General features: G+C 44.0%; 1 protein-coding gene and 1 long non-coding RNA gene across 2 annotated transcripts in view; both read left to right on the top strand.

Moving 5' to 3' along the window:
• Window positions 1-24,439, top strand: part of B4GALNT1 (beta-1,4-N-acetyl-galactosaminyltransferase 1) — a 350,827-nt gene that overhangs the window by 24,257 nt on the left and 302,131 nt on the right. The gene's annotated exons all lie outside the window — the stretch shown is intronic.
• On the top strand, window positions 18,079-19,517 carry LOC142290512 (uncharacterized). The gene is made up of 3 exons (XR_012750330.1): window positions 18,079-18,628; window positions 18,705-18,816; window positions 19,460-19,517. It is a non-coding gene; the product is annotated as an uncharacterized LOC142290512 (long non-coding RNA).

The following is a 24,439-nucleotide window of genomic DNA, read 5'->3' as shown; positions in this document are numbered from 1 at the left end:
AGGGCTAACCTTCTAGCATATAACAATCGATGGATTTAGTATGCATGGTCCCTACCAGCAGACATAAATTCTGAACAACGTCAGTAAAATGCCCCTGACTCTAGAGAGCAGAATCTATACCAACTATGCGTATAGGCAATGTATGTGGGGTCAGGCCCTGGATATGGATGGACCAGGCATCCACAAGATTGGACCCTGTACCACTATCCAACAAGGTAGAACACCTTTTTTCCACCTAATAGGACCTCGACAGGCAAAAAAACGTGTGACCTAGTAACGGAGGAAATATGTATACCAAGGTTGCTATTCTCCACACAACCTGGGCTTTTTAGTTTTCCGGAGGCTTTTTAGACTCAGATGTGAGCAGAAGCCGCTAAACCTGGGGTCTGTGAGGGGCCTGTAACATCACCAAACGCAGATCTGCCACCTCCAGGGACAAATTCTGCAGCTGCTCATCTAGAGCAGTGACGTAGTCTATCGTAGACCCAAATAACGTGAGGCCAGTGATAATGTCACACTACAAGATGGATGGGAGGTAGAGACGTAGGCCTGCTGCTCACAAAAACCAGGCTTTCCCCAGAAGGGCATGACTAAGTGCCTGCCCAGTCTTTACTAGAGTCTCTGATGGCGAGGTTGGATTTAGCTGATGACAAGCACCAGGTACCACTTCATGGCCATTCCAAATTGACGCGCTTTCCTAAAGGATAGGAAGACACCAAACAAGCCTCCAAGCAGCAATCTCCAAATACGGCTCCTTACATGACCTCTTTGTCCACAGCTCACACCTCTACATCAGGGCCAAGGAATAGCAAGCTATCACTGGCAACTCCCCAAGAACAGAGGTAAGAACTTATAGCAGAGGAGAGTGGGAACATTAGAACAGTTTAGATAGAAAGCCATGAGACCAAAATCACTGCTTAATCCTTGCAGCACCAGACCAAGGAAAATCTGCACAGTTAACTAGAAAGCAAAGCTGATCCAACTAGTGCAAGTGTACGTGTTGACATACTCTACAATATTCTGACACCTGAAATAGAAGAGATCACTCTTTGTTGTGGTATCCCTGTGACAGTAATTTATTAATTTATATAGTCTGCAGCCTGGTGATTAACTACAGATCGGCTATATGGTAACTATATGTGCCCACTATATGGTAACTGTATTCAGTCTCTACATGGTGGTAACATTCAGCATAGGAGTAGAGATGGGCGGACTCGCAGAAAACCAGGACCGGCTGGTCCCTGATACTTTTTTTAAAAAATCCAGTTCCGGTCCAGAATCCGGTACCCATATAAGTCTATGGGAATCAGAATCCAGCGATTAAAAATGTTGGTGGAAAGGATAGGGGGATAGGAGCGCAAGCAGGGGCGGTTCGCTGCTTCCAGGTCACGCATTCACTTTCAGAGCTGCGTGCGTCTAGATTGTACACTAAAATTAAAGGTACATGCTAGAATGTATGACGTAATTTGTCAGGTGATGGGGGGGCGTGTTCAAAATGCAGCCCTTAGACGTTTTCTAAGTCCACGAGGTCACAAGATCAGCTGCGTCCGGGATGATGTGTCTTCCTCTGCTCATTCTAAGCCTCCTGCTCCATGCAGCAGGAGGCTCAGGATGAGTGCGACGTGTCCTCTTCTGCTCATCTTGAGCCGCCTACTGCATGCAGCAGGGGGCTCAGGATTAGCTGCACCCGCGATGATGTGTCCTCCACTGCTCATCCTGAGCCTTCTGCAGGATGAGTGTGATGTGACCTCCTTTGCTTTTCCTGAACCTCCTGCTTCATGAATCATGATTCTGACTTGCAGACAGCATCTGTCATTGGTTGCAGGCAGACTCTGTCACACAGGCTGGGGGCACATCTGACTGCAGCCAATCACAGATGCCAGGACGGCCGGTGGGCGGGGAAAGCAGGGAAAGCAGTGCATATGTATGAGCAATGATGAGCGGCACAGGGAGACCGCAGGAGCAGCTTACAGCCATGCCGGAGCATCGATAAGTATGAAGTGCTCGCTTCATTCTTATTTTCTTATTTTTTCTTTATTTTTTTTTAATTTCTCAAGTGCCGCATCCGGATTAAACACCCAGAATACCGAGCTCAGCACCCGGGCACCTTTGAAACCGCGCAGATCCGGACATTTACAGTCCGAGTGTGCTCATCACTACATAAGAGGCATTATTCACTCTCTGTATGGTGTTAATAATTATCAATTCACTGTATGGTGGTTATCCAGTCAGTGTATGGTGATATTATTGAGTCACTGTCTGTTGGTATTATTCACTCACGACATGGTGGCATTATTTCGTTACTGTATGATGATGTTATTCAGTCATGTTATTGTGGTGTTATCCAATCACTGTATAGTGATATTATTCAGTGACTGCATGGTAGTATTATTCAGTCATGATGGTGTTATTCAGTGATTATATACTACAGTATATGGTGGCATTATCAGATATTGTGTGAAGGTATTTTTCTTTTACAGTATGGTGATATTATCTATTATTTATGGTAGTACTGTATTATTTATGGTAGTACTGACAAGTATGATGGTATTATATGGAATTATTTTGGAGTTATTTAGTTACTGTATTTATTATTTTTGGAGGTAAGATAAATTCATGTATGCAGAGTGCAGATTCTGATATTCTATAGTCAGCCATATATTTTCCAATAAAGTGCTTGACTTTTAGAAAGTACAATTAACCACACTAAGCACCAGGATGCAGCTGTCTGCTAGGAAGTAGCGCCTTGTGTCAGTGTCATGATCTGTGGCACTTTTATTTATTAGTTGTGTCCATAGTAATGCTTTTTAAAGTCTACAGGTGCTACTAAATAATAGTTGAAGATAACCAATAATTTTATTGTTTGTTTTCAGTTTTATTCACACTAACCAATCATTCCTCAGAATCAAGTTAAGGCTATGTTCATACGTTGATTTTAACTGCAGCCGAAACCCGATCTCTTGGCAGTAAAAAAGCGGCAGCAAAAATCCTGCCTTTTTTATGATTTTCTTACTGCGTCTTTGCTGTGTTTTTATTTATTTTTTTTGCTGCAGTTTTTCAGGATCCCAAAGTTAGCTTTGCTTCCACCTTACAAACATGAACAATACAAGGTGTTAGGCCACCAATGCAAGACGTATGTGACACAAAAACCACAAAGGTAAGTATTGAGGTAGTAATTATATCAAAAATACCACTACTAGACTACTCTCATAAAAAATGTTTTATTAAATAAATATTAAAATAGAACATCTGTAGTGTTCTTATCTTTCAATTTCGTACATCACATAAACATACATATACAAGTGCAAGTGTAAACCAAGGTTAAACCCACGCCTGAGCGTAGCTTTAGACAGTGGTTGATAGAGAGGGGGACAGATGTTACTACGTCACTGTCCAGCTGGTAGTCGTTTGATATATACTGTATCTACCTCCTTGTTAGTAGATATATATACTAATTTTACTCTACTATAAGGTATATAGCCCTCACTGTCCTTGTCAACCTCCAGCAGGGATAACCACCACCAGAAAAGTGATAAAGTGCAAACAATCGGACCGTAGACAAACAAACAGTGGCAATGCGTTAGCTGTCCAGGGTTCTCATATTAGGTATAGTTCCCTAATCAAAGGTTGCTGGAAAGGTTAGGTAGGAGCCTGGAGTTCCACTTTACTTATGGATCCCCCTGCTCTCCTGACGCGTTTCACCCCCCCTAACGCAGTAAAAGGGGATCATCAGAGGATATTTTATGAGTCACTTCTCAAAAAGGACACCTAAAAAGATGACCGAAAAAATAATGTAAGTATATAGATAAACGACTGCACTGTTCTAGGCACACAGCTATATGGGTACACTTACAGGGGACCAGTCCTCTTGTTCAGAGTAATAATATATGTTCCCTCTTAAAATGTAGTTAAATGAACGGACTGTTCAATGTCCAGGATAAAGATGAAGTTTTTTAGTAGTTAGTCCCTGCGAAAATATCGGAAAGGTGAGCAGATAACTCATAATCATTCATATGCTCAGGCACAATTTATCATACATATAAAGTCTGGGTTTCTACCTGTATATAGATGTAGTGGTGTGTACACTTTTTATATATAAATAGGCAGTTTTTTGTGTCCACTATAAATCTCCAGGAGACGTGTGGTCTTATGATTATATCAGGTTGTATATTCGTCCCTCCTGTAAGGATAATAAGATGTGTGTATACGATTATACATGTCCTCCGTTTGGGGTATACTACAAATAGACACATATTTAGTGGTCCTTTCATATTACCTCTTGATGGGACCAGAGTAGGTTTTCCAAACCTTCACATCACTCAGGATATTGAATGTATTAGTGACCCCTTTGCAGACGAATGTATGAGATATGAAAGATAATTTGTCCTGTAAAGGAATAGCATCATTGATTTACTACCTTCATTGAAATCCGTACATAGGTATTAATTACTGACACTCAGGGGTATACCTGTAAGGGCCAGCAGCGGTATGTAAACAAGAAAAAACCCTGCCACAGGGATATATACTGGTGAGTCACTTCATGTGTTTCCTGCAAAAAACAAACAACACAACGGATACTTGTATTCCTGGTTTCACTACCAGCCCAAAAAGCATATTAGTAACCATTGCTCAATATTGTGAATCTATAATCTGACAGTTGTACTGCAGTTACTGTTAAAGCAGTAGCAGTCCCCTATCACACAGGTATAACAATGACCCATTTTTGGAGCTAGACACTGTGGCAGAGGTCCCAGGATGTTATTAAGTAGTTTTGAGGTCAATTCACCTTGCCTGTAAGGGGGAAAAAACCTTTCCTATAATATAGCGTTCCTATAAGGTTGGATCACACAGATGTATATCTTCTGTGAAAATAAACATATATATACATATACAGGGCCATACGAAGCCGTTTTTTCATATGAGGGTGTCCGGCTCCTGATATATAGGGGCCACTGTCTGCGGCACAGGGGATCAGTATACTTGTAGATAGTCCCCCTAAAAGTGTTAAAACATACCTGTTGCTGGAGCTCTACCAGTAAGGACTGTGAGTCCCGAGTGACAAACACTCTAGCACACTGGGAGCTCGCAGATAACCCGTGCCGTCTCGGTCTGTGACTGCTGTCCAGACTAGTGACCTGCACGGTCTGCTGGCCTATTAATAATAGGGGTCCCGGACGTAAATTCCCTCCATCAGAAACCGGAAGTAGCGCGTGGCCGGAAGTGACGTATCGGCATACTTTCATTCACATGTCACAGACTAAGTCATGTGATCTGTACTGGGCGGGGTTTAGGGAATCAACTTCCTCCAGTATTATACGTGGTGTGGAACGCATCTGCGTTCCAGGGACACATCAGTGTCGGAAAATACAGAGATATTAATGTAGGATTCACATACAGTCAGCGATTCAGAGCGCTGCCTATTTCAGGGGCGAATTTCCTAAACATTTGCATATAAATACAGTGGCCGGCCATGATGTATCCGCTTATTCATATATATATATTTTATTGTATATGCATGTGTCACAGATCAGATCATGTGATCTGTACTGGACGGATCCACCTGATGCATCATCATTCATGGTATGACATGCATATGCATCGGACATTATAGAGGGGGATGATGTGAATATGGGGCTTATACTATATATGCAAATAGCAGCGCTAGCCATATCAAGGGCATAATAGCGCTAGCCATATCAAGGGCATTGATTCCTACATGTTTGTATTTAGAGGCACAAGTTTGTGGTGGTAATAACCATCACATTAAGAGTGTAGTGCAGGGTTTAATGACAAAGATTATGCTAGATCTATGTGCATATACATAGAGGGGTATAACAGAGCCCCCACGTTTACAGGTATACCACAGGGTGCTTAATAGCCAAGTGTTATTATGTTGTAGATAGATATCCATATATTAAAGAGCTATTAACAAAAACAGTTAATTTGAATTGAGTTTTGAAACCAGAACCGAGAAACCTCAATCATCAATAAAAATATTAAACTTCATTATATCATCAATATTTGGGAAAACACACCCAGTGATTGTGAACACACACAGGGGCATAAAAGAGGTTTTTGGGAGCAACCTAAGATTAAATCCCTATATTCTCTTTAAGAGGTCCAGCTCCCATAAAACCTACGGGGTAACATGCATAAAGATATATGCACAAAGCGCCTTACTTTTCTCTGGGCGCTCCCGTTCAGTTTCAATTCCTCTCTAAATGCACCCTCAATAAAAAGTATTTGCCACTAGCAGGGCCGGGAGATGGAGGAGGGGGGGAGAACACATTCTCTATGGGGTCCCTATCTCACCCTATGAACCTCACTCCTACCTACCAACGGAGGGTGTGACGCCGTAACTGTTTTGGGCGCCCCCGTTCCACGTCGGCTGGCCCTTAATGCGCCCTGACTACAAGTGGATAATACTAACAATGGCACAACATTCGTACGTGATTCAAGATGATAGAGTAATGAACCCACAACCTGTGTTTTGATAGCATAAATACCCTTTCTCACCAGAATTTTTAGTCAATATGCTATCACTTAAATCCGTACGTTTTTGTAACCATTGAACATGGAAACACACCAAACTTCCAACTATGCAGGTATGTACAAAAGCACTTAGATAGCAGATTCCTCAATCGTGCATTTATATTGTAGAAAGATCCTGCATGTTAAGAAGCAGAAACAACACATCAAAAATAACAATTGAAATTCTAAGGGGGAATTTTTGAATTCCAACTACTTCCCTTTAGATGAAATATTTTCAAACCGCCTCGACGCGTTTCCCCTTCATTTTGAATTCAAGGATCATCAGGAGGCAAAAAATCTAAGTTGTCAGATGTAGTGATCCATGGCTGTGTGCCCTGACCACAGAGTGTGCAGAGTTTAAAAGCCGGTGCCATAAGATCACATGGACAAGCCGACCAATCAAAATCACTGGCTAATTAGTCTCTGCTGATTTTACTTCACCTGCCACCCAGATGCACGCAGGCGCTGTGTAGTAGTATGCAATTTCAGACAGGTGCGGCAACTAAACAAATGCCGCCCATTTTCTTAAAGCCGTCAGATGTAATCCACCCCCATATTATACCAATCATGCTCCCCCATAAATGGTAATAGAGTCAGGTGATGTTTATATATCACATATGCTCAGCCTAATCCGGATACTGTATACTGTAATATATTGTATTACACCTTAAATCCTGGATGAATCTGAAGATGTTCAAAATCACTGGCAATGATATATAGGTTTTGGTTGTTGCCTTTTGAATTGAAGGCCCCTTTTCAAACCAAAAATCAAACCAAAATTCATCCCCCCTCTCCCCCCTCCCCCCCCCCACCTTCCCCTTCCCCCCTCCTATTTAATTTAATTTATGCCGTTATTAGACAAGGACAAGATATCCCCTTAAATTGCGCCGTCATTAGACAGCGTGTGACACCTCTTTAAAATTCCACCTTGAACCCAGTAAGGGTTAATTAATGATGTGTCTTGTGCTCCATAGAAACCTCCGTATGTCCGCGCGTGCGCAACAGTGCCTATGGCATCTGCTCCTATGTTGTAGTAGGACGCTTCTGTAAGCCGGGATTCCATTGCGCATGCGCGATGGAATCGTCTCATATGTCAGGGAAGCCGGCGTTTTGGTGCGCATGCGCGGTGACGTCAATCTAGATGTCTACTCCGATTGGCTGTTGGGGAGGCGTTTTTTCTGGTGACGTGGACGCGGCTGATTGGGCGAGGTGCGGTTGCCCCTATGATTGGAGGATTTCCCGAAATACAGCATCTGATTGGGGGCTGCGAGTGGAGACTTTTTCACATATGTCTTGCTGGAAGTTCAGTGTGCAGGCACGATTCTGTGTTTGCATCCAGGATTTAAGGTGTAATACAATATATTACAGTATACAGTATCCGGATTAGGCTGAGCATATGTGATATATAAACATCGCCTGACTCTATTACCATTTATGGGGGAGCATGATTGGTATAATATGGGGGTGGATTACATCTGACGGCTTTAAGAAAATGGGCGGCATTTGTTTAGTTGCCGCACCTGTCTGAAATTGCATACTACTACACAGCGCCTGCGTGCATCTGGGTGGCATGTGAAGTAAAATCAGCAGAGACTAATTAGCCAGTGATTTTGATTGGTCGGCTTGTCCATGTGATCTTATGGCACCGGCTTTTAAACTCTGCACACTCTGTGGTCAGGGCACACAGCCATGGATCACTACATCTGACAACTTAGATTTTTTGCCTCCTGATGATCCTTGAATTCAAAATGAAGGGGAAACGCGTCGAGGCGGTTTGAAAATATTACATCTAAAGGGAAGTAGTTGGAATTCAAAAATTCCCCCTTAGAATTACTCTATCATCTTGAATCACGTACGAATGTTGTGCCATTGTTAGTATTATCCACTTGTAGTCAGGGCGCATTAAGGGCCAGCCGACGTGGAACGGGGGCGCCCAAAACAGTTACGGCGTCACACCCTCCGTTGGTAGGTAGGAGTGAGGTTCATAGGGTGAGATAGGGACCCCATAGAGAATGTGTTCTCCCCCCCTCCTCCATCTCCCGGCCCTGCTAGTGGCAAATACTTTTTATTGAGGGTGCATTTAGAGAGGAATTGAAACTGAACGGGAGCGCCCAGAGAAAAGTAAGGCGCTTTGTGCATATATCTTTATGCATGTTACCCCGTAGGTTTTATGGGAGCTGGACCTCTTAAAGAGAATATAGGGATTTAATCTTAGGTTGCTCCCAAAAACCTCTTTTATGCCCCTGTGTGTGTTCACAATCACTGGGTGTGTTTTCCCAAATATTGATGATATAATAAAGTTTAATATTTTTATTGATGATTGAGGTTTCTCGGTTCTGATATATTAAAGAGCCCAAGATACGTCAAACAGGGCTCATATCATAATGAGAGTAACACCTGGTTGCATAGTTAACCTATTTACACAATTCTCTATAAACCACACTCCCCATGAGGGTATCAAGGTGGAAGCCTATAGATGTAAGTATACCCATTGCTGAAGCCAGGGTACAAACTCGCCACTATATCCAAGACATAGAGCTGTAATTTCTTCATTCCAACATTTAGTGGTACACTCATACTAAGTGTGTGTGCTACTAAGCTTGTGCAGTCTCAAAAGTATATATTGGATGGTAATAATGACCATGTGCGGAGCATATAGTATATGCACAAAACTTTTACCTATCAGTATCAGTTTCAGCAAAGGGGGGGGGGGAGCGGGGGGCCGGGGCGAAGGGCTGGACTAAAATGGCTAAATAAAGCTATGAAAGCTAATGATCTCATTGAGACCGTCAGGGGAGACTGAATCCAGGAGGAAGGTCCATCTCGCCTCCCGCTGCAGTATTTTTCTATCCCAGTCTCCTTTTCTGGAAGGTTTTGGGATCACCTCTATTGCTTGGAAAGAAATACTCTTTGGGTCGCCTCCATGGGTATTATTGACATGTCTGGCTATCGCTGTATCTCTTTTATGCCGGATATCTCCTACATGTTCTCCAATCCTTGTTCGTAGTTGTCTTTTTGTCTTCCCCACATATCCCAAAGGGCAGGTACAGGTGCAGAGATAAACCAGTCCTTCAGTTTTGCAGTTTGCAAAATCCCTAAGCCTGAAGGTTCTGTTAGTTTTATGGTTCAGAAAAGTTTTTAACTGATTGATATAGGGGCAGTAGGTGCACTTCCCGCATCTAAACGTACCTACAGGTCTTCTTTCCAGCCAAGTACCTGTACCTTTTGGCCCTGTGAAATGACTATGGGTTATATGATCCCTAATGGACTTTCCCCTCCTGAAGGTAACACTTGGATTTTCAGAGATTAATTCACATATGTCAGGATCGGCCTTAAGTATGGGCCAGTGCCGTCTTAGTATTTCCATCACTTTCCCATTTTGATCATCATATGTGGCTATCAGTCTCGTGATGTCTTTTTTGTCCTCTCTTAGTTTGTGTGTGAGTAAGTCTCTCCTATTCTTGCCCCTGGCGTGGTGGTATGCTTGTTCAATAGTGACAGCTGGATAGCCCCTGTTATGGAAGCGCTCTTTCATATTGAAAGCCTGTATCTCAAAATCTCTAAGTGATGAGCAGTTGCGTCTCAGTCGTAAAAATTGTCCTTTAGGAATACCTTTCTTGAGTGGTATTGGGTGGTGGCTTTCCCATCTGAGGAGACTATTAGTAGCTGTTGGTTTTCTATATATGGATGTAGTTAAGGTTCCATCCCTGTTCTTGGTTATTTTAACATCCAAAAATGCTAATGTGTCCCCCCCTATCTCATATGTAAATTTGAGTCCTAAGTCATTGGTGTTAAGATATCCCATAAATTGTAGGAAGAGGGGGACCCTCCCTGTCCACAGAATAAGGATGTCGTCTATATAACGACCCCATAAGTTAATGTGGGGACAATAGGTAGCATCCTCTTCTTTGAAGACATACATATCCTCCCACCATCCAAGAAAAATGTTGGCATACGTGGGGGCACAGGGGCTCCCCATGGCTGTGCCCCTTATCTGATGGTAAAACTTTCCCCCGAAGAGGAAGTAGTTGTGCGTTAGTACAAATTGTAGCATTTCAATCACAAAATTGTTATGCAGATTGAGGTGATTTCCTCTTGTAGATAGATAATGCCGGACTGCTTCCAGGCCTCTATCATGTGGGATGCTGCTATACAATTGTTCTACATCTATAGATACCAATATAGTCTCAGGCTCCAAAATGATTCCATCAAGTTTCGCTATTAGGTCATTGGTATCTCTGATGTATGATGGTAAACTCACAACGAATGGGCAGAGGATCTGGTCTAGATAGATGCTCGCATTTTGGCCCAGTGCATCTATCCCAGAGACTATGGGACGACCTTTCAAAGGTGAAAGGCCCTTATGGATTTTTGGGGTGGCATAGAAGGTGGCAATTACTGGAAATTTTAATAGAAGAAAATCCGATTCTTTCTCCGAGATCAGCCTCAAATCTAAAGCTCTCTCCAGGATGCTTCTTAAAACATCTGTGTATTCGTTTGTGGGATCTGTAGGTAATGTCTCATAGGTGGTCGTATCTGACAATATCCTTTGACACATGATGGGATAAATGTCTGTGTCCATTATTACTATATTCCCACCTTTATCTGATGGTTTAATAGTGAGGTTATTGTTTTTCTCCAGTCCAATAAGTGCTTCCCATTCCCCTAATGTGAGGTTTGGTTTGGTAGATCGTATTTTAGGTTGAATGGCACACAGGTCTTGGGTAACGAGTTTTGAAAAAATATCAAGACTGCTACACTCTGTCACCGGGGGCATCCTAGTGCTTTTAGGTTTTAGATTAGTAAACGGGCCTTTTCCTGTATGGTTCCTATCTTCTGTGGATAGGTCTGCCAGCAGTCTAACGTCCTCTAACATTTCCACAGGTATCCCCAATCTTGCACATTCAGCCTTATCATTATGTTTGAAGAACTTCTTCCACCTAAGTATCCTTAAAAATAGCTCCACATCTTTCACCCAATTAAAAGGATCAAACCTAGTCGTTGGTACAAAAGATAGACCATAGCTTAGTACACGTTTTTCAATATCCGTAAGCATGTGGCGTGAAAGGTTAATTACCTGGTGTCCTGCAGGTTCCAAGGGGGCTATCTTCTCTTTTGATTTCGTTGTATCTGATTCCTTAAATTGTACGGATCTCTGTCCCCTAAAAAAGAGGATGATGGTACTGGAGGAGGTAGTGACGGTGTCGGGAGTAATAGAGAGGGAGTAGGGCCCGTTTGAAAGTTTGGTGCAGTCTGCTGACCAGTCCCCTGTGCTGCCAATCCAAAAAATGAGGGTAAGGTAGATCGTGGCTGCTCCTGATTCCATGGTCTGGGTTTATAGCTGGATCTATTCCAATTATTCCTATTCCTAAAGTTTTTTCTACCTCTACTCCTACTTCTATTCTGCTGGCCTTGAAATTCCGTGTCGGACAGGTCTGATGAGGATAGGTCAGCTGACACACCACCTGTGGGTGCCACTGAGCTTTTATTACTACCTGAGAAATCTCCCAGATCTCTCAAGAAGTGTTTATGTTTTCTTGTCTTGAGATTCTGTTGATATTTATCAACTGCCAGTTGAAGGGCTATTTCTTTATTGCCAAAATCGGGGTCTCCTTTAAATTTAAGGGCTTCTTCCCTAAGTGCCTGGAGATCTTTGGAAGATTTCTCTAGCGTAATTTTCTCCTCCTCCACCAGAATAGTCATTAATCTGATAGACGAGTTGGTCAGTTCCTCTTCCCACTTCTTAATTAAACTTTCTGTCCTAGACCGTTCAGCAGGGATCAAATTGATCCTGAGCCCTCTAGGTACAATTCTCTGTTTCACGTACTGTTCAAGAGACTGTACCTCCCACCACGATTTTATGTTTAGTTTATATGCTAACAGGAGGTCCGAAAAAGTATTTCTTAAGGTGTTTTTAGTACTATCTAGTCCTACTGGTGTCCTTTCTGAGAAAACCTCATCCGCATCGTCTAGCCATTTAGTCGTATTAAGGGGTCCTGATAGGAAGCCCGCCATATAGATTCTCACAAAAACCACAAAGGTAAGTATTGAGGTAGTAATTATATCAAAAATACCACTACTAGACTACTCTCATAAAAAATGTTTTATTAAATAAATATTAAAATAGAACATCTGTAGTGTTCTTATCTTTCAATTTCGTACATCACATAAACATACATATACAAGTGCAAGTGTAAACCAAGGTTAAACCCACGCCTGAGCGTAGCTTTAGACAGTGGTTGATAGAGAGGGGGACAGATGTTACTACGTCACTGTCCAGCTGGTAGTCGTTTGATATATACTGTATCTACCTCCTTGTTAGTAGATATATATACTAATTTTACTCAACTATAAGGTATATAGCCCTCACTGTCCTTGTCAACCTCCAGCAGGGATAACCACCACCAGAAAAGTGATAAAGTGCAAACAATCGGACCGTAGACAAACAAACAGTGGCAATGCGTTAGCTGTCCAGGGTTCTCATATTAGGTATAGTTCCCTAATCAAAGGTTGCTGGAAAGGTTAGGTAGGAGCCTGGAGTTCCACTTTACTTATGGATCCCCCTGCTCTCCTGACGCGTTTCACCCCCCCTAACGCAGTAAAAGGGGATCATCAGAGGATATTTTATGAGTCACTTCTCAAAAAGGACACCTAAAAAGATGAACGAAAAAATAATGTAAGTATATAGATAAACGACTGCACTGTTCTAGGCACACAGCTATATGGGTACACTTACAGGAGACCAGTCCTCTTGTTCAGAGTAATAATATATGTTCCCTCTTAAAATGTAGTTAAATGAACGGACTGTTCAATGTCCAGGATAAAGATGAAGTTTTTTAGTAGTTAGTCCCTGCGAAAATATCGGAAAGGTGAGCAGATAACTCATAATCATTCATATGCTCAGGCACAATTTATCATACATATAAAGTCTGGGTTTCTACCTGTATATAGATGTAGTGGTGTGTACACTTTTTATATATAAATAGGCAGTTTTTTGTGTCCACTATAAATCTCCAGGAGACGTGTGGTCTTATGATTATATCAGGTTGTATATTCGTCCCTCCTGTAAGGATAATAAGATGTGTGTATACGATTATACTTGTCCTCCGTTTGGGGTATACTACAAATAGACACATATTTAGTGGTCCTTTCATATTACCTCTTGATGGGACCAGAGTAGGTTTTCCAAACCTTCACATCACTCAGGATATTGAATGTATTAGTGACCCCTTTGCAGACGAATGTATGAGATATGAAAGATAATTTGTCCTGTAAAGGAATAGCATCATTGATTTACTACCTTCATTGAAATCCGTACATAGGAAGTTGTGTCGCCAGGAGTTAAGGGGATACCCAGAACCGGGCCAAGGGGTCGCTTCTGGAAAGGGGATCACGGTGTCGTGACCCGGTCTGTGTTCCCTGGTTCCACAATAAAAAGGGGGGTTATGTTCGTGACGCCACCCGTGGAATGTGATCAGAGATGACCACCGCTGCTGCAGAACCTCCGGGGTGATGGAAGGCAGCTTGAGATGGGACGGCTCCCCACGGGTAGAGCCTTTTCCCCGGGGCAGTGTGTTAGTCTATGAGGGGAGTGCAGGACACGAGCACAATAAACAGGCAGACTCACGGTTTTGCAGTTTCTTTGTCCTTTACTGATGATGGTATTCAGCAGAGTACTGTCCACGGAGTCTGTGAGGGGTTCAGGGCTTCTCCCACCCAGCCGGGCCGTTTTGGCTTCCTTGTCTGCACTGTGCTTGTGTGTGGCCCTGCTGCTGTGTGAACTATGCAGCTGGCTCTGCTCTGCTCTGCTCCTAGGTACCGACCTGACAGGCAACTCGAGTCCTTACTTGTATGTTCCTGAACTCTGCGTTTGTTGCTTGTGTCTGTGGTACAGATAGAGAATGTGGAATCCTCACTTCTCTGGTGTTCACTGTGCAGTATGTAACCTGCAGTCTCGGATCCAGCATCTGTTCTGTGTGCTCCACTGGGATGAGCTCAGCAATGCTCTGCCTCCCAGGAATGTTCCTCTGTGTACGCTTTCTCCTTTCCTCAGACCCTCAGCTAGGCCTGGAATTGGTCAGTGGATCCTGAGGTGAGCTAAAGCCAGCTTCCAACCTGCAGATCCTTTCTCCTCAGTCCTCTGCACTGAACTTCCAAACTGAAACTACTGACCATTTCCTCCCCCCAGCAGAATGTACAGGGAAGCAGCTTGGTCTCCCCCTTCTGGCCAGGAGGTCTTGGTGTTGTGTGTGGGGAGTTAACCCTTTGTGTTGTTACTGTGGCAACCCTGGGGTGCCACATTCCCCCTTAGTGAAGAACAGTACTCCGGGACTGTGAAACAAACAAACAAGTTATCACAACAATTATATATATACAGAGTCTCAAAAGGAAAAAATACAAAAACCTTAAAGTTCAAAAAGAGTCCAAAATGTTCAAAAATATATAAGTGTTGATACAGTATAGTCTCTGTAGGTACTGGGCTTTTGGTCTTAACGTTGCAATTATATAAACATTTCAATCAACAAACACTTCTTAAAGGTGTCTCTACTCTGGTCATAAGTGCAGTAGGCCTCACGGCCCTCGGGCCACCAACAATGTGATCAAGTTGTAACTCTCCGTGCTGCCACCTTACACCACTCTTCTCTCACCTTTTCTGTACACTAAACGGTTACGGTTTTTCATATAAACATTATAACATATGTACATTTTATATGCAATTCCACATTAGTCTTTATATCTTGCTGGTATCTGACCCTGAGGTACTACGCTGTGACCTGCGTACTGCTGGTGTACTGGGTGTACTTAGCATAATGGTGTGGGTGGAAGTGTACCTATTTGGTGTTTCTGGTACTTGTGAGGATGGTGGACTGACTGTAGGACTGGCAAGCTCACTGGGACCAGGAATCTGTTCTTCCTCTACGGTTTCAACTTCCAGTTCTTCTTGTCTTGAGACTTCTTGTGGTATGGGTTCTGATTGTGGTTCCAACACTTGAGGGAAGGCGATCATTGGGACTACTACTGCTCCATAGTAATTTGGCCATGTTTTTGGGAAATCTCCTAAGACTGTATGGAATACATCTTCTTCCTTCTTGACAGGTTGTACCTGTATGGGTAAGGTGACTTCTGGTGCCTTCAGGGTTTCAGGACACGGTTTGAGTTGATCTCTTGACACGACAGCTGATGTCCTTCCTTCATCCTTACTGATGAGACACACTTTGGGATTATCCATACTGGATGGTAAGACTGTATATGGGGTGGTTTCCCACTGATTATCCAATTTGTTTGTGCGCCGTTTCCTCTTGAGAACTTGGTCACCAGGTTGCAATGGGGTTGCTAGAGCATGCTGGTTGAAGGTTCTCTCCTGTCTTCCCCTAGCTTGTTGGAGACTTTTCTCTACACACTCTTGTACTTGGCGATACTGCTGCTGACGTAGGGTATCCCAATTGGATTCTTGAATTTCTGCATCTGGCTTCAGAATTCCCATATCTAAATCAATTGGCAGTTTACCGGGCCTTGCACGCATGAGGTAAGCGGGGGTGCAGTTTGTAGAACTCACCGGGACATGATTGTACAAGTCCACCAAGTCTGGCAATTTCTCTGGCCATTGATTTCTTTCTGACTCTGGTAAGGTCTTCAACAGGTCAATCACAATATGGTTCATCTTCTCACATAAGCCATTTGTTTGGGGATGGTATGCTGTTGTGCGAATCTTTTTACAGCCATACATGTTGCAGAATTCTTGGAAGATCTGTGATTCGAAAGCTGGACCTTGATCTGCAAGGACTTGTTCTGGGTAACCATGGGGTCTGCAAAAGTACGTCTGGAATGCTTTAGCTGCTGTTCTAGCTGTAAGGTCTTTCACGGGTACCACCACTAAGAAGCGTGAGTAATGGTCCACGATGGTTAAGGCATAGACATAGCCGGACCGGCTTGGTGACAACTTGACGTGGTCTAATGCGACTAGCTCGAGTGGTTGCTTGGTTACTATGGACTGGAGTGGAGCTCTCTGGTTCTGTTGATCCTTTCTTCTGAGGTTGCACGGTCCGCATTTTCTACACCAATCTTCAATTGATTTTCTCATGCCAACCCAGTAGAATCTTTCTCTTAAGAGCACTTCCAACTTTTTCCAACCAAAATGACCAGCACCGTCGTGGTAAGCTTCCAGAACCATCTTGACGTCTCTCTTGGGCACGATGATCTGCCAGACCAACTCATGTGTTTTTGGATTGGTGTGCCTTCTACAGAGCTTCCCTTGGTACAGGAACAATTTACCTCTCTCTTTCCAGAGATGTTGTGTCTCAGCTGGGGCATTCTGATTCGGGTATGCACCTTGTTGTGTAAGCAGTTCTTTCACTAGCTTCACAGCTGGATCGCTGTCTTGTGTGTCAGCCCATCCGTGGTGTGCTAATGGGTTGAGAGTTGCCTGCTGTTGTTTTTGGTAGACACTCGGTTGATACTGTCCCACCTTAGGAAAAGTGAAAGGCCGGCAGCTCGATTTCTTCCAGTCCCCCCGGTTCCTCTTCCACGTTCCCCGAGTGTGGCATCCGGGATAAGGCATCTGCATTCCCATTCTTGTGGCCTGCCCTGTACTTGATGACAAAGTTGTAGTTTGAAAGTCGGGCTATCCATCGCTGTTCCAGCGCACCTAATTTTGCAGAGTCCAGGTGGGTCAACGGATTGTTGTCAGTAAAGATGGTAAATTCTGAAGCTGCCAGGTAGTGTTTGAAACGCTCTGTTACAGCCCAAACTACTGCCAGTAGTTCTAACTTGAAGGAGCTGTAATTCTCTGGGTTTCTTTCTGTAGGCCGGAGCTTCCTGCTTGCAAAGGCAATAACTTTCTCCTTGCCTTCCTGCTTTTGAGACAATACTGCTCCCAGTCCTACGTTGCTGGCATCCGTGTACAAAATGAAGGGTTGATGGTAATCTGGATATTCCAGGATCTCTTCTCCTGTCAGTGCCCACTTCAACTTCTTAAAGGACTCTTCTCTCTCATCACTCCACTGGAAAGGAGGATTTCGGGCTGCAGACTTCTTTGACTGTCCTACCAGGATGTCTTGTAGGGGAGCTGCTAGTTTCGTGAACCCTTTTATAAATCTTCTATAGTAGCCCACCAGTCCCAGGAATTGCCTCACCTCTTTCACGCTGGTGGGTCTCGGCCAATCTCTGATCACGGTAACTTTTTCAGGATCTGGTGCTACCCCTTCTGAGCTCACGACATGTCCCAGGTACTGTACTGTACTGGACAGGGCGCATCAAGTTGGCATCATCTCTACAGATGAGAAAAAATGTATGCGGGTCGAGCACCCTATTATTCCGACTTTCTATATGCTGCCCAAAGTTCATAAATCTATCACCTCGCCACCGGGAAGACCTATCGTTGCTAGTATAGGCAGCCTGTGTGAGAAGGCTAGCATTTATGTAGACTTCTTCTTACAGCCCATGACCACCCGGCTGCCTTCTTTTGTGCAGGACACCTCCAGCTTCATAGACATCTGTAGGAAAGTCACACTCCCATCGCAGGCACTGCTTGTTACCTGCGATGTGGAGTCCCTATATTCCAACATAGGGCATGAGGATGGTATGCATGCGGTCTCCTATTTCTTGGATAATCAGGCACGTTCAGACCGTATGCATGATTCCTTCCTCATAGATCTACTGGATTTTTTGCTCAAGCACAACTATTTCCTATTTGATAGGAACTTCTATAGACAAGTCTCGGGCGTTGCTATGGGGGTTCGCTGTGCGCCGGCCTTCGCCAACCTATTTTTAGGTTGGTGGGAGACCACGCAGGTTTTTGCATTGGACGGTTTCCGCAGCAAGGTCAGTCATTGGTATAGATATATCGATGACATATTCTTCATATGGTCAGGGACTAAGGAAGAATGTGATGAGTTCATTACAACCTTGAATGTGAACTCTTATAACATCTTTTTGACTCATCAGGTCTCATCTTCTACAGTGCCGTTTTTGGATCTGCTGGTTTCAATTAAAGGGGACCATTTGACGACGACCTTATATAGGAAGCAAACAGCTACCAACAGCCTTTTGGAATTTCACAGTTTCCACCCACATCATGTGAAAAATGGGGTACCAACGGGTCAGTACCTTCGAGTGAGACGTAATTGCTCGGATGACCAAGATTTTTATCAACAGGCGGCATTACTCACCAACAGGTTCCGTGCCCGAGGATATCCCAGGAGAGTGCTGTCCAAGGCATACCAACGGGCTTCATCTGAGACACAAGCTTCCCTGATCAAGACCACCCCGAAGCGTATTGATGGAAAGGTGAGGTTTATCACCACCTTTAATGACCAGTGGGGAACAATTAGAAGCATACTGCAAAATCGGTGGTCGGTGCTTACTCTAGACACACAGACATCTGATATGGTGCATCAGCACCCTCAGATCACAGCCCGACGGGCTCCGAATTTGAGGGACCTCATCACAAGGAGCCATTTGGTGAGACCCTTGGCAAGGCTTAATCGTGGTGTGGCTCTAAAAGGGTCTTTCCCATGTGGCGAATGTAATATCTGTAGCCACATGCTACCCACGTCTAATGTTTTTAATAACCCACAGGACAACAAGGGTTATGCTCTCACTGGATACATAAACTGCAAAACACGGAATGTAATCTATTGCTTGATATGTCCGTGTGACCTAGTATATGTAGGACAGACCACGCAGGAACTCCGTAAGAGGATTCAAAAACATTTCTCTACGATTAACCTTGCACCATCAGACATAAGGAAGGGTAAATCCATCACCCCAGTTGCTTCTCACTTCATGACACATCATCGGAGTAGTACATCAGGCACACGTATTTTTGGATTACAGAAATACTTTGGAAATGGTAGAGGTGGCACATGTCACAAATGGTTGTTACAACAAGAGTCCAAATGGATTTTCAATTTGCACTCCGTTTCTCCAGCAGGCCTGAACGAGGAGTTGTTGTTTACGGGATTCCTCGGTTGATACACTATATGCAGGTACGGTTGCCATTTAATTTGGGGACAACAGTATAACACCAAAGATGATTGCAATGGTTATTTACAATTTCTGTAACAATCTATATGGAGGGCTCTCTATCTCCTAGGATCTGGTTCTCTCTGCAATCTTGGTGGGATGATCTCTCAATGTGGATACTATGTGGTCACACATATTTTGACGGTCATATATGTGCAAATAATGGTGACTTTTTCTATATGCCTGTCATAGAGTTCCTCTTGGGGTACCTTGGATGTCCCGGTTCCTTGAAGATGTCATCTGGAGGACCGGGATTCCGATGTTTCTTTAGATCCTTATTCAGTGCATGGACTTCCTGGAGATATCCGTGACATTCACTACCACTGGATCTTTTGGCCTTGAAGTCTTCGGGGTGGTCGTTACCGTTGGTCCATTCCTTTATTCATCTGGCATCCGGTTGACACGATGACTTGGAACAGATGATCATGACTTCAATCTAATGAAGTATCCCCTCCAAGGAATATTGGGATGCCGGCTTTTAATGGCAAGATTGCAGTATTGAAAAAAAGGTGGACTTTCTGGATTGTCATGTATTAGTATACGAAAGTACTCCATGGACTTTTACTTAAGGATCTTGGTCAACTAAACCAAAAATTCTCTACTCTTTCCCCCCCCCCCCCTCCCCTCCTTTTTTTTTTTTTTCTCCTCTCTCCCCCCTCCCTTCACCATGAATTAATGACCCTGAAATGCTGCATAAATATCCCCCTTGGGGGCTCCTGTGTAATATTGATTCTGGTGAGAGCCTACAGTAATGGTGCATGCGGTGTGCCCTGTTTGAGGTGTACCGCATGCATAATTTGAAATATAAAAATATATGGGTACGGAATGGTTCTTTACGTCTTTATGACATAATGGATTGAGTGTTTAGGGGTTTTGTGGGTCCTCTGTGGTACATTGATCATAACTAGTCATGTTCCACAGTAAGTCCATTACACCAGGACAGGGTGGGATAGTTTATAAAAGTTGAGAAAGGCATCAAAACTAGATTTTTACAGGTTATCCTGTGTAAATTATGCTTAGTAGTCAAGGGTTTTCTATTCCTGGTTGCCCTGGTCTAGTTACTTTCCTTTTCCCCCCCTTCCCATCCCCCAACCCCCCCCCCCTCCTCTCCCTTCCCCTCTCTCCTCTCTCCCCCCTTCTCTTCCCATCCTTTTCCAATTGCAATCTGGCTCGGCTTATTGTAATGACAGCGCCCCCCTTAGGTATTTCGGTCTTGACTGCTTGCAATTACTGTGGTGGCAACAGCCTTGCTGCCCAATGGTACTATGATGTGCCTCCCTTGCACTTACATGTGCAGATCCTTACATATATGCCTGTAGACGCAGTACCTACTGCATATATATGCTATGGGGGAATGGATTTTTCCACCCTGGGACGTTATGGTATGCCTGCACTGAACGTTTGGGTGATACGTGTGAGCCTGCAGGATCTATGTTAGTTGCACATATGTGATGTATAGTGTGGTTACCAGCTACTTTCTGAATGGCACGATAGTGTTCCTCCCTGGTTTGTTGTGGGTTGGATCCTCACGCATGCGCCTACGGGCACAGTGCCTTTTGCTTTTTGCTATTCATGAGCTTCCTGACTTACCGTCCATGCTCCATTGCGCATGCGCTACTGCCTAGTACGATACACACGGTCCGGACCGCGCCAGCGCCATGACACAGGTGACTGCTTTTTACTTTAAATACCTCTCACCTTCAGTGCTCTTTCACTTTTTCTTTCCCTGACGAAGCCGCAGCAGCGGCGATACGCGTGGGAATCCTTGCACCCACAGACTTATTGCCACGGTCGGTGTCTCCCTGTTACTAGCCTCCCTGCAGGCATAGCCCCCCTGCCCCCTTCCTTGGGGGTTACCAGCTGGGTGGGTTATTGGCCGCTTTCGGGTGTGGGGCCGAGCCGATAGTACTGTATTGGTCTATATTTGGCTGTTACCGGCTCAGGCTCCATTCCACTCCATGGTCACATGTCCTTACAGGAATCCTTTGGGGCAGCATTATATGCATTGTTATACACCTTATATGTGAAACCTTTTACTCTGGTATGGTTTTTTTGTGCTGTAAAAACCTGCTATTGGACATAATTGCCTTATATTGCTATTTAGGTGATTTTTTACTGCCTACTGGAGTTCACATAGGTAACTGTCCAAACAGGGGCACGCAGACCTATCTGTTTTTGGCAATACACATTTAAATTGTATGGTTATTTATTCCTTGATGATGTCTGGGGGTGCTAGGTTGATGGTTTTGCACTCTTCATGCTTTTAATTGGTTTTATTGTGTACAAGTGCACTAATAAAGGTGTTTGATATTATAAATAGGCTGTGCGGATATGTGCAATGTCTTTTTTCTTCTGTGGTTATTCTTAATTTCCATTGCATTTCCAGCACCCCTTTAATTCCCTTATATATGTATATGCTGCTGTGGTGCACTCCTTTCTCCGCTTTTTGAAACATATATTGTTCCTGTATCAGGGTTTCTTGGAGTAGCACACCATCGATTGTGGTGGCATTTGTTATTGATTATTTTTCATTATTTGTCACCGGTTTGTGACGCTGTGTTCGAATCCCCATGGATTGGGATTCCCGTGAGGCCGCATGGCAGGCACAATCAGGTAGTGTTTTCTTGGCGGGGGGGTCCTCCCATCAGCCCTCAGATGAGTTTTCTATCTTGACCTCAGATTTAACTTCAGCACATAGGACGGGTGTAAGACTGTGGTGGAACATACGCAGCCTTGAGGAATACCTCAGGGCTGGCATTGTTCCACGAGGGTTACGGGTCTCTATTTTCCCAGCATGGGAACCGTCCTTGGCCTTTCAGGACACCTGGGAGCAAGGTCTCCTGAAGTGTTCCGGCATTCTCATAAATATGCTGTTAGAGCATGATAGGACCCTTTTGGCCACTACTAAGACCAACATCAAGGATTTAGAGACAAAACTCAGCAAATTGGATAACCAAACGGGGGTCCTAGATTTTCAGGGCAAGCTGAAAGAGACCATAGACCGATATGAACAAGAGATCATTGATAAAAAACGGAAGAAATTCCAAAGAGATCGTATGGATTTTGACAATAAAACTATTTTCAAATGGAAACATAGGGGCAATGCCCGTAACACCAGGTTCACTAGGACGTTTCCCAACAACCAGGAGGATCGTAGGGCCTCAAGGGACACTAGTTCCAGTGATTTTTTGTCCATCACCGGCAGCGATCCGGATACCGGACCAGACGAGGGGGCCGTAGGAGGGGTTTTCACAAGAAGAACAACCAGAACTCGCAAACAAACGAACCACTACAGATTCGGAGCGAGACCGAAACAACGGAATTGAGGCCGCCCACAACCACCCAGGAGAATCATGACACCTTGCAGGTAATCAATTTATCTGACTATGTTTTGTCCCCCCACGAGGTTTCGGTTTTGAGAAAAGGGCTCACTTTTTCACCAACATACAGGTTGGACAAGTTCACATTGATCAAAGATCTGTACCTTTTTTGTAGGAGATTAACACTCCAAGTTCTTTTCAAGAAACCAGAAGCCATTGATGCACTGGAACCAGACGAGCAGCAGGTTTTCCGCGACTTGCTGGAACTTTTGCAGGAGAGTGATAGCAACACCAGTAGGGGTAAGTTCCCGCATAAAAACAAGTCTACTGTTACCCCCTCATTTTCAATTGCACCATCAATTAAGCTGTTTTTTGAGCTTGTCAAGAATGATTTTTTGCAATTGCCGGCTAGCAACCCCAGGGCCCCCAATCTCACCCTGTTGGAGAAGAAGGCAATTACTAACCTGAAAACCAATAACCATTTGGTTATCAAGGAAGCTGATAAAGGGGGCAATGTGGTGATTTGGCCTATAAATATGTATTTGGAGGAGGCCTATAGGCAGCTTAACAACTCAGCTTATTATAGCAGGTTGCCGTCGGATCCCACTGCCCCCATTATGGCAAGACTCCATCGCCTGCTGGACAGGGCGCATCAAGTTGGCATCATCTCTACAGATGAGAAAAAATTTATGCGGGTCGAGCACCCTATTATTCCGACTTTCTATATGCTGCCCAAAGTTCATAAATCTATCACCTCGCCACCGGGAAGACCTATCGTTGCTAGTATAGGCAGCCTGTGGGAGAAGGCTAGCATTTATGTAGACTTCTTCTTACAGCCCATGACCACCCGGCTGCCTTCTTTTGTGCAGGACACCTCCAGCTTCATAGACATCTGTAGGAAAGTCACACTCCCATCGCAGGCACTGCTTGTTACCTGCGATGTGGAGTCCCTATATTCCAACATAGGGCATGAGGATGGTATGCATGCGGTCTCCTATTTCTTGGATAATCAGGCACGTTCAGACCGTATGCATGATTCCTTCCTCATAGATCTACTGGATTTTTTGCTCAAGCACAACTATTTCCTATTTGATAGGAACTTCTATAGACAAGTCTCGGGCGTTGCTATGGGGGTTCGCTGTGCGCCGGCCTTCGCCAACCTATTTTTAGGTTGGTGGGAGACCACGCAGGTTTTTGCATTGGACGGTTTCCGCAGCAAGGTCAGTCATTGGTATAGATATATCGATGACATATTCTTCATATGGTCAGGGACTAAGGAAGAATGTGATGAGTTCATTACAACCTTGAATGTGAACTCTTATAACATCTTTTTGACTCATCAGGTCTCATCTTCTACAGTGCCGTTTTTGGATCTGCTGGTTTCAATTAAAGGGGACCATTTGACGACGACCTTATATAGGAAGCAAACAGCTACCAACAGCCTTTTGGAATTTCACAGTTTCCACCCACATCATGTGAAAAATGGGGTACCAACGGGTCAGTACCTTCGAGTGAGACGTAATTGCTCGGATGACCAAGATTTTTATCAACAGGCGGCATTACTC

Source organism: Anomaloglossus baeobatrachus, chromosome 2 (assembly GCF_048569485.1).
Source record: "Anomaloglossus baeobatrachus isolate aAnoBae1 chromosome 2, aAnoBae1.hap1, whole genome shotgun sequence".
Taxonomy (NCBI): domain Eukaryota; kingdom Metazoa; phylum Chordata; class Amphibia; order Anura; family Aromobatidae; genus Anomaloglossus; species Anomaloglossus baeobatrachus.
The sequence above is the reverse complement of the archived record's forward strand: the minus strand, read 5'-3'. Positions and strand labels throughout refer to the sequence as shown.